The sequence below is a fragment of the Lithobates pipiens genome, unplaced genomic scaffold (genome assembly GCF_037356315.1).
Source record: "Lithobates pipiens isolate NorthernLeopardFrog02 unplaced genomic scaffold, aLitPip1_a1.2 Scaffold_28, whole genome shotgun sequence".
Classification (NCBI taxonomy): Eukaryota; Metazoa; Chordata; class Amphibia; order Anura; family Ranidae; genus Lithobates; species Lithobates pipiens.
Genome location: NW_027507789.1, coordinates 183,426,176 through 183,439,629, shown reverse-complemented (window position 1 = coordinate 183,439,629; position 13,454 = coordinate 183,426,176). Strand labels below are relative to the sequence as shown.

Here is a 13,454-nt window from a genome sequence, read left to right as displayed (position 1 = left end):
ATTTTGTAAACGCTATAACTTTTGCGCCAACCAATCAATAATCGCTTATTGCGATTTTTTTTGCCAAAAATATGTTGAAAAATACGTATCGTTCTAAACTGAGGAAAAAAAAATTTTTATGCATTTTTTTGGGGAGATTTATTATAGCAAAAAGTAAAACAATGTGTTTTTTTTTCAAAATTGTTGCTCTTTTTTTGTTTATAGCGCAAAAAATAAAAACCGCAGGAGGTGATCAAATACCACCAAAAGAAAGCTCTATTTGTGGTACAAAAAAGACATCAATTTTGTTTGGGAGCCACATTGCACGACAACGTGCAATTGTCAGTTAAAGCGACGCAGTGAAAATCGCAAGAAGTACTCTGGTCTTAAGCCAGCAAAATGGTCCGGGACTTAGGCTGGGTTCACACCGCTGCGGCAGCGAGAACCGGATGTGATTTGCACCGCACTGCAGTGCAAATCACATCCGATCTCTGTGCGATGCGAGTTCAATCATACAGATAGTATGGCTGAATTCGCATCGCACCCGCCGCAAACTCGCACGGGACCCTTTTTTTGGTCCGCAGCAGAATCGGATTGCATGGGTGTTCACACCATGCGATCCGATTCCTGTCCGAGTTTGCAGATCGCACTGCGATATGCGAAGTGATCTGGGGGTGTCATTAACATTTCACTGACACTCCCAGCAGTCCGCATAGGGCAGTGTGAACTGCCGGCGGGAGGCATGCGATGCGAGAACCCACCGCGGATTCGCGGCGTTCCCGCATCGCTCCAGTGTGAACCCAGCCTTAAGTGGTTAAGGTGAGAGTTCTGGGAGCATAGAGGTGTCACTAGGAGGAGAAAGCACACCAATTTGTTTTTATTTATGCACGAAAGAAGCACCTTTTTTTGGAAAATCGTGATTAATATTGGGCACAACACCGTTGGAGTATGAACTGTTTAGGCAGCCGATATTCACTTTTTTTGAAGTATCGATCACAAACGTACTGATGATACAACTATTGCTTCAAGGGGTTGTACCGGGGGGGGGGGGGGGGGGTTCATGCAGCTGCAGACATCACCCTGATACTGTTCTTTAGAGCGGACAGTCAGCTTTCTTTTAATAACATTTGATGTGTGTGGGAGGGGACACCCCCCCTCTCCTGCCACCTTCCACAGCTCGATCGGGCACTCCCTTCCCACCAGGAGGCCCGAGACACCAGCCGGCATGTCCGCTGACTGGCCACAGACCCAAACAAAGCAAATCAGCGGTGTGCGGGTCCCGGAGATCGTAATCAGGAAGCAATGTCATGACATCACTTCCGGATTACCGGCATCCTAAAAGGCGCCAGTTTTAAAAAATACAAAGTATTCAAAAACATCGAGCTTCATTTTTTGAATAATTTCAAGTACAGAGGAGGGGTTTGGGGTCTTATAGACCCCCGATCCCTCCATAAAAAGGGATCTCACTGCCTATTATTGTCACGAGGGATGTTTACATTCTTTGTGACAGCAATCTTTTTTTTGTTTTTCAAAAAAGGACAGTGTAAAAATAAAAAATTTAAATCTACAGAATATCGGCACCTCATATCAGCCTGAACGGCAGCCGAAAAGTCAGTATCGGCCCTGAAAAAAAACGATATTGACCCCTGGAACTGTTATATACACTTTCATTTTATCACACACTTATGCAATGGACTGCAATATGTGATGCACTTTGTGTTTCTGAATATATATATATATACACACACACACACACATATACATACATACATACATACATACACACACACACACACTATATATGTCTGCGCAATGCCATCTTTACACTTGTGGGAACACAATAGGTGGATGCAGCGGCTCGTCTTTATCACCTTCACAGTCATCAGTTCATTTTATTTGAACATCCAAGTTTTGGTTTTCTTACATTTGTACGCTTGGGTAGCACAGAGGTACATTTACACTTATAGTCTTAAAGGGTAACTCCACTTTTGTGGGAAAAAAAATAATAACAGAGCATATGCAATTACCGTACTACACAAGTCATATTGTAATTAAATGTGATTAAAGCTGACCTTTCCTTTTCAATCTGCAGCTCTGTAGTTCTCTGGAGAAATTGTGTATATGGAGCCCCCCGGAAATGTCATTTGTGTGATTGGCTCACTGATTTCTCCCAGAGGTCTACACGAAGGTCGGCCATACGCGGCTCAGCAGGGACCGCCCCACATTTGTACTGTTAATGGGAAGACTGAACGTACCAAGTTGATCGATCAATGTGGGTACAACCAGCCTGGCGGATTCTCTTGCGATTATCGCCACTGCCAATAATCACAAAAGCCCAGCAGAAGGGATTCCCCCATCAACGCGGTCTGTGCAGATGGGGGAAATCAAGTGAATTACTATCTTACAATCCCCGGTTGCAGGAAATAAATTCTCTTTGTGTATGGCCGGCCTAAGATACAAGTCAGATTTTGAGCATCCTCTGCAACAACGCCATTTTGGGTGAGATTCTCCTAAAGATAAATTTACATCTAAAGGATGCAGACCAGTCTATACAGCGCCAGTACAGTATGTATATATATAGTGCAAAAGAAAACTCTGTAAGGATAAATCGACCCCACCAGAAGATGAGCTAATCTATCAAGAAAGAGTTAAAAACAGCGCATATTATTCTAAATCCAGACAATAACGGTAATATGCATAAAATAAAATAACTTCCTCAAAATATTTAAACCCAAAAAATATGTTGCAAAAAATTCCAAGCTCAATATTTCATATTGTGTCCATTTAACCAATGTCCGGCTAAAAGTTAGTGCTTGGTGACGAAGACATTGATCTCAAAGTCATTCAACATAGTTCATTAAAAGTTATATATAATCTATATTGCACTATTGCCCAGAATACACCTCCACACGTGTGCACATGCAAACACGGAGGACATAGGATGGAACATCAAAGCCCAGGAGAGAGGTGTTGCAGTCTCGCAAAGGAGAGCTTGCAGATAACAGCCAGAGAAAGAACTGCCTTAACCCTCAGATGATGTCAATACGACGAAACGCGTCAGGGTGGAACCATATGAGATTGAACACAGCAGGAGTGACAGGAGTAAGAAGGGGAGAAGCGTCAAGCCGAGAAATATCAGCGGAGCGATCTATCGCTGAGGGCGGTAGGACCATCCTCTAAACTAAGCTGTCTCTATCTGATCCTAGCTGCTAATCCATATATTGAATTTACGCGTGGAAAACTTTTTACGTTTGTGAGTGCAATGTTTGTTGGTTTTTAATTTAATAAAGCACTTTATTGGTTTTACGGAATTACACTATATGCACTTTTCTTTGTAATTATACTTCCTATGGAGACTGAGTGGAGGAGCATATGAAGGAAGAAAGGAAGACACCTGCATTTTTTCACCTATGAGGATTTCTTAATCAGCTGTGAGAAATCAGCTAAAGTCTGGTAAGAGAAATACCTAAGGGGGACTATCTCTTCACTGGCAACGATTCCGGGCGGTGTTTGCATGTGCACACGTGTGGAGGTGTATTCCGGGCAATAGTGCAATATAGATTATATATAATTTTTAATGAACTATGTTGAATGACTTTGAGATCGATGTCTTCGTCACCAAGCACTAACTTTTAGCCAGACATTGGTTAAATGGACACAATATGAAATATTGAGCTTGGAATTTATGCAACATATTTTTTGGGTTTAAATATTTTGAGGAAGTTATTTTATTTTATTTTATGCATATTACCGTTATTGTCTGGATTTAGAATAATATGCGCTGTTTTTAACTCTTTCTTGATAGATTAGCTCATCTTCTGGTGGGGTCGATTTATCCTTACAGAGTTTTCTTTTGCACAATAGTGATAGGGCTGTATCAGTGTATAGAGCCTAATTAAAACAGCTGCTTAAATAGGAACGAAATTCCACACCCCCCAGAATATATACACACAGTTTAAAGTGTAAGCGCTTGTTATATTTTTTTGCATCTGGCTAGGCGGCGCTAGGTGTAAGAAAATTGGGGTATTTGAGATTATATATATATATATATATATATATATATATATATATATATATATATATATATATATATATATGCCTAGTCTATACAGTGTCAGTATATTATATATGAGCCCAGTCTCTACAGCGTCAGTACAGTCTATATGAGTCCAATCTATACAGAGTCAGTACAGTCTATATGAGCCCAGTCTATACAGCGTCAGTACAGTCTATATGAGCCCAGTCTATACAGGGTCAGTACAGTATATATGAGCCCAGTCTATACAGGGTCAGTACAGTATATATGAGCCCAGTCTATACAATGACATTAAAGTATGAGTCCAGTCTATACAGTGTCAGCACAGTATATATGAGCCCAGTCTATACAGCATCAGTACAGTATATATATACACGAGTCCAATCTATACAGTCAGTACATTATGAGTCCAGTCTATACAATGTCAGTACAGTATATATGCCCAGTCTATAAAATGTCAGTACAGTATATATGAGCCCAGTCTATAAAATGTCAGTACAGTATATATGAGCCCAGTCTATACAGTGTCAGTACAGTATGAGTCCAGTCTATACAGTGTCAGTACAGTATATATGAGCCCAGTCTATACAACATCAGTACAGTATATATATACACACACACACACACACACGAGTCCAATCTATACAGTCAGTACATTATAAGCCCAGTCTATAAAATGTCAGTACAGTATATATGAGCCCAGTCTATAAAATGTCAGTACAGTATGAGTCCAGTATATACAGTGTCAGTACAATATATGAGTCCAGTATATACAATGCCAGTACAGAATGAGCCCAGTCTGAGTCCAATCTATACAGTCAGTACATTATATATGAGCCCAGTATATACAGTGTCAGTACAGTATATATGAACCCAATCTATACAATATCAGCACAGTATGAGCCCAGTCTATGCAATGTCAGTACAGTATATATGAGCCCAGTCTATATAATGTCATTCCAGTATATATGAGTCCAGTCTATACAGTGTCAGTACAGTATATATGAGCCCAGTCTATGCCAAGTCTATACAGTCAGTACATTATATATGAGCCCAGTATATAAAATGTTAGTACAGTATATGTGAGCCCAGTCTATACATCAGTACAGTATGAGTCCAGTCTATAAAATGTCAGTACAGTATATATGAGCCCAGTCTATAAAATGCCAGTACAATATGAGTCCAATCTATTCAGTGTCAGTACAGTATATATGAACCCAGTCTATACAATGTCAGTACACTATATATGAGCCCAGTCTACAGTGTCAGTACAGTATGTATATGAGTCCAATCTATACAGTCAGTACAGTATATATATGAACTCAGTCTATACAATGTCAGCACAGTATGAACCCAGTCTATGCAATGTCAGTACAGTATATATGAGCCTAGTATATAGTGTCAGTACAGTATATATGAGCCCAGTCTATACAGTGTCAGCACAGTATATACGAGCCCAGTCTATACAGTGTCATTCCAGTATATATGAGCCCAGTCTATACAGTGTCAGTACAGTGTATATGAGCCCAGTCTATACAGTGTCAGTACAGTGTATATGAGCCCAGTCTATACAGTGTCAGTACAGTATATATGAGCCCAGTCTATACAATGCCAGTAGAGTATGAGCCCAGTCTATACAGTATATATGAGTCCAGTCTATACAATGTCAGCACAGTATGAGCCCAGTCTATGCAATGTCAGTACAGTATATATGAGCCCAGTCTATACAGTGTCAGTGCAGTATATATGAGTCCAATCTATACAGTCAGTACATTATATATGAGCCCAGTATATACAGTGTCAGTACAGTATATATGAGACCAGTCTATAAAATGTCAGTACAGTATATATGAGCCCAGTCTATACAATGTCATTGCAGTATGAGTCCAGTCTATACAATGTCAGTACAGTATATATGAGCCCAGTCTATACAGTGTCAGTACAGTATGAGTTCAGTCTATACAGCATCAGTACAGTATACACACACACACACACACACACGAGTACAATCTATGCAGTCAGTACAATATTTAAGAGCCCAGTATATACGTCAGTACAGTATATATGAGCCCAGTCTACAGTGTCAGTACAGTATGATCCCAGTCTATACAGTGTCAGTACAGTATGAGTCCAATCTACACAGTCAGTACAATATATATTATATATATAGTCCAGTATATACAGTGTCAATAGAGTACATATGAACCCAGTCTATACAATGTCAGCACAGTATGAGCCCAGTCTATGCCATGTCAGTACAGTATATATGAGCCCAGTCTATACAATGTCATTCCAGTATATGAGCCCAGTCTATACAGTGTAAGTACAGTAAATGTTAGCCCAGTCTATACAGTGTCATTAAAGTATATACGAGTCCAGTCTATAAATATATATATATATATATATATATATATATATATAAGTTCAGTCTATACAGCATCAGTACAGTATATATACACACACACACACACACACACACACACACACACGAGTACAATCTATACAGTCAGTACAGTATATAAGAGTCCAGTCTATACAGTGTCATCAATGTATATGAGCCCAGTCTATACAAAGTCAGTACAGTATGCATGAGTCCAATCTATACAGTCAGTACAGTATATGAGCCCAGTATATAGTGTCAGTACAGTATATACGAGCCCAGTCTATACAGTGTCAGTACAGTATAGATGAGCTCAGGCTATACAATATCAGTACAGTTTATGAGCAGTCTATACAATGTCAGTACAGTATATATGAGCCCAGTCTATACAATGTCAGTACAGTATATATGAGCCCAGTCTATACAATGTCAGTACAGTATATATGAGCCCAGTCTATACAATGTCAGTACAGTTTATGATTCCAGTCTATACAGTATATATGAGTCCAGTCTATACAGTCAGTGACTGGTCTCGTATGATGTACGGACACTGGGTACATATACGCTGCCGGTGAGTGTCGGTAGGTACACGGTGTGTGCGGTACTCACTCAGGTCGGTTGCTCGGCGCTCCCATGAGGTGTGTAGTGTCCGCTTTCCTCTCCTCTCTTCTCTCGTTCTCTCCCATAGTGGAAGTCTCAGCGAATCACCGGCCGTCCTCCCTCACGATGCAACTCCGCCCAGTCCCCGCCTCTCATTCCCACCCTTCTCAGCTTTTTTGTTTGTAGCGGTTCTCTAGCGTTACCGCCTTTTTCCTCCGCACCAATCAGTTGCAGCACTGAGGCGGCCGTGTGATACCTGAGCAGTAGGCGGCGCTGCAATCACCTGTGTGTAGTGCGGTAGCCTCGGGTGTATTACTGACTGAGTACGGTGTGGACATTCTAGTCACATCACCGCTATGTCTCTATTATTCCTCACAGACACAGAGCTCCCCACACTGTACACTCACCTCACTCCCTCCCCCGAGGAGCTGACACTCTAATGTCCCTAAAGCAGGTCATAGATGAAGCCATGTTCTTTTCTCCACCCCACAGATTGCAGGAAAGAAGATCCCTCCATTCCCCATCTACACTCAGTGTTGGGGGAATCCCTCCCATTGCACTATTGTGTTCTGCCAGCAGGAGCTTTCCCCTTGGAATACAATGATCACTGCTGGTGGCCATAGCCGCTGTCAGCGATCGCCAAAAAAACTCTGGGAGGTTGTACTGAAGTCAATCGATAGATCAACCTCAGTACAACCAGCCTGTCCATACATGGTTCGAAAGTCGTCCGAACTTCAATCCATATATGACAGGGGTCTCCAAACTGCGGCCCAGGGGCCGGATGTGGTCCTTCGCATGCTTTAACCATACATATACGGCGGTTGGCTCCTCTGCACAAATCACTGTGTATGTACGGCGGCTCCTTTAACCACTTCAGCCCCGGAGGATTTTACCCCCTTCCATACCAGAGCACTTTTTGCGATTCGGCACTGCGTCGCTTTAACTGACAATTGCGCGGTCGTGCAACGTGACACCCAAACACAATTGACGTCCTTTTTTTCCCACAAATAGAGTTTTATTTTGGTGGTATTTGATCACCTCTGCGGTTTTTATTTTTTGCGCTATGAACAAAAAAAGAGCGAAAACTTTGAAGAAAACACAATATTTTTAACTTTTTGCTATAATAAATATCCCATTTTAAAAAACAATAACACATTTTTTCCTCAGTTTAGGCCGATACGTATTCTTCTACATATTTTTTGTAAAAAAAAAATCGCAATTAGCAATTATTGATTGGTTTGTGCAAAAGTTATAGCATCTACAAAATAGGGGATAGATTTATGGCATTTTTTTTTACTAGTAATGGCGGCGATCTGCTTTTTTTTTCGTGACTGCGACATTATGGCGGACAGATCAGACACTTTTGGGATCATTCATTTTTACACAGCGATCGTGCTATAAAATTGCACTGATTACTGTGTAAATGTGACTGGCAGGTAAGGGGTCAACACTAGGGGGCGCTGCAGGGGCTAATATGTTCCCTATGGGAGTGATTCGAACTGTGGGGGGAGGGGACTCATAAGGGGAGGAGACCGATGGTGTTCATCTGTACTAGGAACACACCATCGGTCTCCTCTCCACTGACAGGACATGGATCTGTGTGTTTACATGCACAGATCCACAGTCCTGCTGTGTTTCCGGGCAATCGCGGGTGCCTGGCGGACATCGCGGCTGCCAGGCACACGCACCGGGTCCCGAGCGATGCTGCGGGTGCGCGCGCGCTGCCTAGACGGCCGGGAATATATCGCCCACCCAGGACCGCCTATCAGTGCCCATCCGTGCTGCCTATCTGACAGAGACTCTTTACCACGTGATCAGCTGTGTCCAATCACGGCTGACCACGATGTAACCGGGAAGAGGCGTTGATCGGCTTGATCGTTGATCTGACAGACGTAAGTAGAGGAGAGCCGATTGGCTGCTCTCCTGACAGGGGGGTCTGTGCTGATTGTTTATCAGCACAGCCCCTCCTCGGATGCCCGCCCAGGACCATCAGGCTGCCGTCCAGACCACCAGGGATGACCACTACACTGGGCCACCAGGTATGCCACCCTAGACCACCAGGGAAATGCCAATCAGTGCCCAGGCAGCTGCCAATCAGTGTCAGTGAAAAATGCCTACCAGTGATGCCTATCAGTGAATTTCAGTGCCCATCAGTGCCGCGTATCATTGCCCAGCAGTGCCTTCTATCAGTGCCACCCATAAGTACTCATCAGTGTTGCCTATCAGTGCCCACCAGTGCCACCTATGAGTGACCATCAGTGCCGCCTATCAGTGCCACCTATCAGTGCTGCTTATCAGTGCCCATCAGTGTCGCCTATCAGTGCCCATCGTCAGTGCCATCTCATTGGTGCCACCTCATCGGTGCCGCCTTATCAGTGCAGCTTATCAGTGTTGCCTATCAGTGCCCATCGTCAGTGCCACCTCATTAGTGCCATCTCATCGGTGCCGCCTTATCAGTGCCCATCAGTGAAGGAGAAAACATACTTATTTACAAAATTTTATAACAAAAACAAAAAAAAAAACGTTTTTCATTCTGCTACATATTTTTGGTAAAAAAAAATTGCAATAAGCATATATTGATTGGTTTGAGCAAAAGTTATAGCAGTAACAAAATAGTGGCTAGATTAATGGGATTTTTATTATTATTATTTTTTTACTAGTAATGGCGGCGATCTGCGATTTTTATTGGGACTGCGACAGTGTGCTGGACAGATCAGACACTTTTTTGGGTCCAGTGACATTTATACAGCGATCGGTGTTATAAAAAATACACTGAATACTGTATAAATGTCACTGGCAGGGAAGGGGCTAACATTGATCAAGGGGTTAAGTGTGTTCCCTGGATGTGTTCTAACTGTGGGGGGAATGTGACTGACTAGAGGAGGAGCCAAATTGCTGTTCATATTTAGTAGGAACACACAATCTGTTTCTCCTCCCCTGTCAGAACAGGAGTGTGTGTTTACACATACAGATCCCTGTTCTGGTTCTCGTGCCCACGGGTGGCCTGTAGGGGTCCCCCACTGTGTGAAGCATGTGCGCCTGCTATGGCTTTTAACCACTTCAATACCAGCCACTTTTGCACCTTCCTGCCCAAGCCAATTTTCAGCTGTCAGTGCTGTCACTTTTAAATGACAATTGCTACACTGTACCTAAACTAAATTTTTATCGTTTTGTTCCCACAAATAGAGCTTTCTTTTGGTGGTATTTGATCACCTCTGCAGTTTTTATTTTTTGCTAAATGAATAAAAAAAGACCAAATTCTTTATTTATTTATTTTTCAGAAAATTCCTTTTTTTACATTTTTTGGGGGGATAATTATTATAGCAAAAAGTAAAAAATTTTGTTTTTTTTCAATATTGTCGCTCTTTTTTTGTTTATAGTGCAAAAAAATTAAAACGGTGATCAAATACCACCAAAAGAAAGTTCTATAAAGGATGTAAATTTTGTTTGGGTACAGCGTCACATGACCGCGCAATTGTCAGTTAAAGCCACCCACTGACACCAATGATTGGGTATTATTCCTCCCACTGACACCAATGATGAGGCACTATTCCTCCCACTGACACCAATTATGGGACTCTATTTCTCCCACTGATACAATGATGGGGCATTATTCCTCCTACTGACACTAACAATGGGGTACTATTCCTCCCACGGACACCAGTTAGGAGGTACTATTCCTCCCACTGACACCAATTATGGGACTCTATTTCTCCCACTGATACAATGATGGGGCATTATTCCTCCTACTGACACTAACAATGGGGTACTATTCCTCCCACGGACACCAGTTAGGGGGTACTATTCCTCCCACTGACACCAACGATGGGGCACTGTTCTCCCATTAATAGCATAGATGGAGCACTTTTCCTCCCACTGACACTAATGATGGGGCACTATTACTCCTACTGACACCAATTAGGGGACTCTATTTCTCCCACTGATACTAATGATGGGGCACTATTACTGCAGCTAATACCAATGATGGGGCATTGTTTACTCCCACTGACATCAGGACATTTTCCTTCCCCACTGGCCAAAGTCTGGCCCCCCTAAAGTTTAAAGGACAGTAAACTGGCCCTTTGTTTATAGTTTGCAGACCCCTGGTCTATGATCAGCTTATATCACGTATTAGAGCCATTTTAGCCAGGAGCCAGTTACCCTACCAGTGTGTAGGGAGAGGAAACCCACACAAGGACAGGGCTAGAATGCAAACTCATGCAGTGTCCTGACTGAGATCTAAACCATGGACACCAGTGCTGTAAGGCAGAAGTGCTAACCACTAAGCCCCTGTTCACACACAACCAACTGTCCTACATCCCACATGGATCAGGACCATCTCAGCATTTGAACAGAATCCCATGAGTCCAGGAAATGCCCTGCCATGGAAGCAAGCAGACGAACTCAGGCCAACAGAAGTGAAGGAGCTGTCCACTATGTAAGAGATTTGGTGGCCACACGGCCAAAGCGGTCCACTATAGAAGAAGCGAAAGGGGCAGAGCTGGGCATGAGCTGTCCATTATACAGTGAATGAGTGCCACCAGGCTCAAGCTGTCCACCAAAGAAGTAAATAGGTGGCGGATGAACCAAGCTATCTGCCATATAAGTAAATGAGTGGAGGATGGGCCACGCTGTCTGCCATAGAAGTAAATGAGTGGAGGATGTGCCAAGCTGTCTGCCATAGAAGAAAATGGGTGGAGGATGAGCCAAGATGTCTGACACAGAAGTAAATGGGTGGAGGATGGGCCAAGCTGTCTGCCATAGAAGTAAATGGGGGGAGGATGGACCAAGCTTGCCATCATAGAAGTGATTTGGTGGCCACAAGGCCAAAGCAGTTCACTATAGAATAAGTGAATGGGCAGAGCTGGGCCTGAGCTATCCACCATGCAGTGAATGGGTGGCCTCCAGGCCAAGCTGTCCACCAAAGAAGTAAATAGGTGGAGGATGGACGAAGCTGACCACCACAGAAGTGAATGGGTACAGATGGGGCAACACTGTCAACCATAGAATGAATGAAGAGGCTGGGTCAAGCTGTCCAAGGACTTATTGCAGTTACAGGACATCTTACCGACTACCGAATCCCAGATATTATTTTCCACCTATGATATTGGGGTATTTTTGAATATACAGTACCTATATAATTATGTCTCTTTAAATTTATTCTGAAAGAAAAAAACCTTCCCCCCCCCCTTTTCCCCCTCATGCCGCGTACATGCATAGCCGACTATCCGACGGACTTAGTCTGGCGGACTTCCCGCCAGACTGTCCGCCGGACTTTCCGAACGAGCTACTTGCCCACACACGGCACTTTTTCAGTGGACTAATACGGCGTACTAAGTCCGCCGGACTATCCGCCGTACTTTTGAAATGAACGGACTCGCCCACACACGCGGAGGAAAGTCCGCTCATTTTGAGCGCGTCTCCAGGTAGCCAGGGCCAGCGAAGGAGGCGTCACTGGCCCCGTCACCTGGTATGGACTTAAAGGGGAACCCCTACGCCAAAATATCAGACTCTTATCCGAGCACGCTACACGGCCGGCCAGGAAAGGGGATGGGGACGAGCGAGCGCCTCTTCCTGAGCGGTACCAGGCCACGTGCCCTCAACATGGGGGGTGCCTTGGGGAAGGGGGGGGCCGCGCTGCCATTAAAGTTCATGATCGTGTAAAGGCGGGTGTCCCAATACTTTTGGTAATATAGTGTATATACTGTACATTCCCTTAGTCCCTGCCTGTCAAGGAGCTTACAATCTAAGGTCTCTAACTCACATTCATACATATACTGTACATACTAAGGCCAATTTAGATAGAAGCCAATTAATCTACCTGCATGTCTTTGGAGTGTGGCAGGAAACCAGAGTACCCATAGGAAACCCACACAGGCACGGATAGAACATGTAAACTCCAGACAGGTAGTGCCATGGTTGGGATTCAAACAAACAACCCTAGTGTTGCTAGGCAGAAGTGGTAACCACTTAGTCACTGTGCTGGTTAGCTCTGGTGTAGCGCCGGCTCCTGACGAGCATACGCTATATGTCTTTGAAAATTAATATTCCTGAAACCACAGTTGGGCTTTAAGGCTAATTTTGCTAAATTATGGTTTCAGTAACAGTCTGGCTGGATTGCACTGAGTTCTCCTTAACCGCAGGTGTCGCTGTCACAGCGGTAAGTGGTTAGAACGCAGTCTAGTTGAGTGTATTAAGTGCCACATTTTCTCGGAAAACCAGCACAGTGGGCGTGTTCTCTTGTTGTGCACTCTGGGGGGTGGTATTTAAGGTACTGAGATCATGGATTCCGGTCCATAAGATATTTTCTGTCTGCTTGGTCCTGGTCTTCCTGACCAGCCCCCATGGCCCTCCTGGCCTGGGGTGCGGATCCATGCAATTCCGAGTCTCGGGGCTGGATAGTCCGAGGCAAAGTAACTGCAGGGACTGAGGATTCAAAGGTGGTCCGGTCTCAACTAA

General features: G+C 43.6%; 1 protein-coding gene across 2 annotated transcripts in view; it reads right to left on the bottom strand.

Moving 5' to 3' along the window:
• GJC1 (gap junction protein gamma 1) overlaps positions 1-7,087 on the bottom strand; it is a 144,491-nt gene extending 137,404 nt beyond the window's left edge. For both annotated transcript variants that reach the window (XR_013263586.1, XM_077460089.1), the window contains exon 1: positions 7,005-7,087. The gene's annotated coding sequence lies outside the window, so the exon portion shown is untranslated. The remainder of the gene's footprint in view (positions 1-7,004) is intronic.
• Between the last annotated feature and the right edge of the window lie 6,367 nt (positions 7,088-13,454).